The sequence below is a fragment of the Bubalus bubalis genome, chromosome 4 (assembly GCF_019923935.1).
Source record: "Bubalus bubalis isolate 160015118507 breed Murrah chromosome 4, NDDB_SH_1, whole genome shotgun sequence".
Classification (NCBI taxonomy): Eukaryota; Metazoa; Chordata; class Mammalia; order Artiodactyla; family Bovidae; genus Bubalus; species Bubalus bubalis.
In genome coordinates, this window is record NC_059160.1 from 115,528,350 (window position 1) to 115,534,430 (window position 6,081).

Genomic DNA, 6,081 nt, shown 5'->3' on the forward strand with positions numbered 1-6,081 from the left:
CTAGAATACTGGAGTGGGTTGCCATTTCCTCCATATCTCTGACAAAGGAGGCAATAATATACAATAGAGAAAAGACAATCTCTTTAACAAGTGGTGCTGGGAAAACTGGTCAACCACTTGTAAAAGAATGAAACTAGAACACTTTCTAACACCATACACAAAAATAAACTAAAAATGGATTAAAGATCTAAATGTAAGGCCAGAAACTAAAGAACTCCTAGAGGAAAACATAGGCAAAACACTCGCTGACATAAACCACAGCAGGATCCTCTATGACCCACCCCCCAGGATAATGGAAATAAAAGCAAAAATAAACAAATGGGACCTAATTAAACTTAAAAGCTTTTGCACAACGAAGGAAACTATAAGCAAGGTGAAAAGACAGCCTTCAGAATGGGAGAAAATAATAGCAAATGAAGCAACTGACAATTAATCTCAAAAATCTACAAACAGTTCATGCAGATCAATTCCAGAAAAATAAATGACCCAATCAGAAAATGGGCCAAAGAACTAAATTGACATTTCTCCAAAGAAGACATACAGATGGCTAACAAACACATGAAAAGATGCTCAACATCACTCATTATCAGAGAAATGCAAATCAAAACCACAATGAGGTACCATCTCACACCAGTCAGAATGGCTGCTATCCAAAAGTCTACAAGCAATAAATGCTGGAGAGGGTGCAAAAAAAAGGGAACCGTCTTACACTGTTGGTGGGAATGCAAACTAGTACAGCCACTATGGAGAACAGTGTGGAGATTCCTTAAAAAACTGGAAATAGACTGCCATACGACCCAGAAATCCCACTGCTGGGCATACACAACAAGGAAACCAGAATTGAAAGAGACAAGTGTACCCCATTGTCTCTTTCATCGTAGCACTGTTTACAATAGCCAGAACATGGAAGCAACCTAGATGTCCATCGGCAGACAAATGGATAAGAAATCTGTGGTACATATACACATTGGAATATTGCTCAACTATTAAAAAGAATGCATTTGAATCAGTTCTAATGAGGTGGATGAAAGTGGAGCCTATTATAGAGTGGAATGCATCAGAAGAAAAACACCAATACAGTATATTAACTCATATATATGGAATTTAGAAAGATGGTAACGATGACCCTATATGTGAGACAGCAAAAGAAACACAGAGATAAAGAATAGATTTTTGGACTCTGTGGGAGAAGGTGAGGGTGGGATGATTTGAGAGAATAGCATTGGAACATGTATATTATCATTTGTGAAACAGATTGCCAGTCCAGATCCAATGCATGAGACAAGGTGTTCAGGGCTGGTGCACTGGGATGACCCAGAGGGATGGGATGGGGAGGGAGATGGGAGGGGAGTTCAGGACTAGGGGCACATGTACACCCATGGCTGATTCATGTCGATGTATGGTGAAAGCCCCTACAATATTGTAAAGTAATTAGCCTCCAATTAAAATAAATAAATACATTTTTAAAAAAGGATATAGTTTTTAGGCATGCATTTTTCAAAGGACCATTTTAGTTTTTAATGTGTAGTTTTTTCTCAAGTCCTCTTAAGAGTCCCTTGGACAGCAAGGCGATCCAACCAGTCCATCCTAAAGGAAATCAGTCCTGATTATTCATTGGAAGGACTGATGTTGAAGCTGAAACTCCAATCCTTTGGCCACCTGATGCGAAGAGCTGACTCATTGGAAAAGACCCTGATGCTGGGAAAGATTGAGGGCAGGAGGATAAGGGGATGACAGAGGATTAGATGCTTGGATGGCATCACAGATTCAATGGACATGAGTTTGAGCAAAGTCAGGGAGATAATGGACAGCGAAGCCTGTGTGCAGCAGTCCATGGGGGTCACAAAGAGTTGGACACAACTGAGTGACTGAACAACAGCTCAAGTCCTAATGTCTTTATTCTGAAACGGAACAAAAGACAGGATGGAATCAGACGTCTTACACTGTCATTTTCTTTGAGAAAGCAATATTCACTAAAGAATCAGAGCTTTCATTTTCTTGACATTGGGTTAAGGGAATTGGTAGGTGTAAACCCTAAGCTGGAAGAAAAACCCCTCCTATATCCAAAATATGCTAAATCAAAAGCTCAAATATATTGCTTTTATAAATGGAAGCACCCTCAAAGGCAAAATTTCAAGACTTTAATTTTTGAAATTTCAACTTTAGAAAACTCTTCCTCTTGATGTGAATTACTGAGGTAATTATATGGGTTGCTTACTATTTTACAAGGACTTTTCTAAGTGCTTTGGTGTCAGTGAATAAAACAGGTTAAAAACCATTTCCTTCATGAAGCAGATACGCTAGAACACTTAAATATTAAAAAAACCCTAATAACTTTAATAAAATTTAAATAAAACCTATATATTTAAAAAAATTTAGCACCTGTCAAATTTACTCTTAAAAAAAGATCAGATAGCAACAGCTCCGTGATCTTCTCCCAAAGCGCTTATTTTTGTATTACAATTATTAATAATTGACAAAACAATCAAAATAAGTACTCATATTCTTACTGTTTAGGCAAAGAATGCATTAATAACTACCAAGGCTAACATAAAATGTTAACAGAAATGATATGGACCTAACAGAAGCAGAAGATATTAAGAAGAGGTGGCAAGAATACACAGAAGAACTGTGCAAAAAGATCTTCATGACCAAGACAATCACGATGGTGTGATCACTCACCTAGAGCCAGACATCCTGGAATGTGAAGTTAAGTAGGCCTTAGAAAGCATCACTATGAACAAAGCTAGGGAGGTGATGGAATTCCAATTGAGCTATTTCAAATCCTGGAAGATGATGTTGCACTCAATATGCCAGCAAATTTGGAAAACTCAGCAGTGTCCACAGGACTGGAAAAGGTCAGTTTTCATTCCAATCCCAAAGAAAAGCAATGCCAAAGAATGTTCAAACTACTGCACAATTGCACTCATCTCACACACTAGTAAAGTAATGCTCAAAATTCTCCAAACCAAGCTTCAGCAATATGTGAACTGTGAACTTCCAGATGTTCAGGCTGGTTTTAGAAAAGGCAGAGGAACCAGAGATCAAATTGCCAACATCCGCTGGATCATGGAAAAAGCAAGAGAGTTCCAGAAAAATATCGATTTCTGCTTTCTTGACTATGCCAAGGCCTTTGACTGTGTGGATCACAATAAACTGTGGGCAATTCTGAAAGAGATGGGAATACCAGACCACCTGACATGCCTCCTGAGAAACCTATATGCAGGTCAGGAAGCAACAGTTAGAACTGGACATGGAACAACAGACTGGTTCCAAATAGAAAAAGGAGTACATCAAGGGTGTATATTGTCACCCCACTTATTTAACTTCTATGCAGAGTACATCATGAGAAACACTGGGCTGGAAGATGCACAAGCTGGAATCAAGATTTCTGGGAGAAATATCAATAACCTCAGATATGCAGATGACACCACCTGTATGGCCGAAAGTGAAGAGGAACTAAAAAGCCTCTTGAAAGTGAAAGAGGAGAGTGAAAAAGTTGGCTTAAAGCTCAACATACAGAAAACTAAGATCATGGCATCTGGTCCCATCACTTCATGGGAAATAGATGGGGAAACAGTGGAAACAGTGTCAGACTTTATTTTTTGGGCTCCAAAATCACTGCAATGGTGACTGCAGCCATGAAATTAAAAGATGCTTACTCCTTAGAAGGAATGTTATGACCAACCTAGATAGCATATTGAAAAGCAGAGACATTACTTTACCAACAAAGGTCCATCTAGTCAAGGCTATGGTTTTTCCTGTGGTCATGTATGGATATGAGAGTTGGACTGTGAAGAAGGCTGAGCATGAAGAATTGATGCTTTTGAACTGTGGTGTTTTAGAAGACTCTTGTGATCCAACCAATCCATTCTAAAGGAGATCAGTCCTGGGTGTTCTTTGGAAGGAATGATGCTAAAGCTGAAACTCCAATACTTTGGCCACCTCATGCGACAGTTTGACTCATTGGAAAAGACTCTGATGCTGGGAGGGATTGGGGGCAGGAGGAGAAGGGGATGACAGAGGATGTTTGGATGACAGGTGATGGTTGGATGGCATCACCGACTCGATGGACATGAGTTTGGGTGAACTCCGGGAGTTGGTGATGGACAGGGAGGCCTGGGGTGCTGTGATTCATGGGGTCACAAAGAGTCGGACACAACTGAGTGACTGAACTGAACTGAAGGCTAACATGAAACATTTAAAGATCATATTCTAGGCCTTTCTATATTTTTTTTTGCTTACGTAGATTTATGCTGTTGGAGCATAATTGAATAAAAGTAGGATCTTTTTTATTCTACGATTTAATGATACAATTTTTAGATCCAAATTAATCTTATTTTTCCTAATTTTCCTTAACTCCTTCTCAGTTTGATGGCTACAAAAGTGTATGGTAATAGCCAAAAAGGAAATTTCCCCAAATTTGTAGTGGATTTTGTTACCCAGATGCAAATTTGTTTTATAATCTTATTGACAATATACCATATTTGACATTGGTAGTCTTTTTTTTAAGAGTATGAGTTCTTAAGAATGAAATTAATATCCTAGCTATTGAAGTTATTTAAATTTCAAAGGATTTAGAGCCATTCAATTCTGTAAGTGAAAATGTAAGAAGCTATATTTACATCTAAGGTGAATACACAAAATTTTATTTCCAAACTGTGGTAGAAGATTTAAGTAATAGTGAAATATTGCTTATATTGTTTGGCATATGTGAAACTTCACCAAAATATTAAGGAATCAGCTACTGAAATAATATGTTATAAAGATAGATAGTATCTTTGTTTTCTAAAAACCCTTTATGTCAAGTGTTTTAGACTATTTAATAGCTCAGAATGGCAAAATTGTGAGCCTTACATGAGCACCATTTTTATAAACCAAATATAAAGCATATTATTTTATGTGGCAGTTCAGATGAGGTATTTGAGCATCAATTATTCCTCTTGAAAAGTTTAATTAGGCATGATGGGTATCTATATATAGGTGAAAAGACCTGACTTTTGGACATTTTTATTTAAAATGTCAAACTCTGCCACAAACCAGTTCCATTCAGGCACAGTAGTCGCCTGTCTCTCTCTCTCTCATGATTCCCCACAGTGGTGAGGCTATCAGTAAAACACTACTACGTTTACTTAGAATAATGAAAAATAAGTCATTTTCTTTTTCAATAGTTTTGAATGTCTGACTGTTGTAAGTGGATAGCTATTTTCCACAAATAGAATAAAACTAATGTTATTTGCTTGAACTTTCCAGAAGAAAGGGTAATAAGAGAAGATTCAGAATAATTTTGCTAGGCTTTGTTGTTTTTCCATTTGATCTGAGTTTATTTCATCCTAACTTGACAAATGATGGAATCTTTCAAAGGCTACCAGCCCAGAAGAAAATATCCCTTAAAATATTGTGATACTGTGTTTCTCTGAAAGACCTTTTCCTTTTTTAACCTCTTTTGATTATCGTCAATCTAAGGAATATCATTTCCTTCTCCAGGGGATCTTCCCAAGCCAGGATTGAACCTGGGTCTCCTGCATTACAGGCAGATGCTTTACCATCTGAGCCACCAGGGAAGCTATTTGGTGGCAGGGATTGCTTATTTATTTATTTTATTTATGTGTTGGTTTCATTATTCCTCGTGTTTCCTGTAAACTGTGGCGTGGCATTTATTTTTCGCTACAAGGACACTGCTAATACATGTATTCTCTAACTCGATCATCAATGTATTAACTCTTCCAAATTAATTTTGAAAATATTCTCTGAGGTACACAATCAGGGTAATGGTATTCATGATAGTTCTTTGAGATAATATGTTTATTTTATCCTTGTTATCTAGTTAAAACATTCTGCCTGAGAACTTAGGGCTTATGAGTTGAAAGATGAAGAAAATGATTACTAGGTTTATTTTTCTTGTTAATTTGAAAAGAATGCATTTCTCAAACCCGTATCCATGTTCCATAATGCAGGGTCTCTGCCTATAGATGGTACAGCATACTATAAAAATTATAGATGTGTTCAAGTATGTGAAATATGTACCACATACATCAGCTTCATAAATAATAATCCAATAAATTGGCAATTTAGAAATCA

General features: G+C 37.1%; 1 non-coding gene across 1 annotated transcript; it reads right to left on the reverse strand.

The window, feature by feature from the left end:
• Positions 1-5,493: 5,493 nt before the first annotated feature.
• Positions 5,494-5,564, reverse strand: TRNAY-GUA. Its single transcript has one exon. It is a non-coding gene; the product is annotated as a tRNA-Tyr (tRNA).
• Positions 5,565-6,081: the final 517 nt, after the last annotated feature.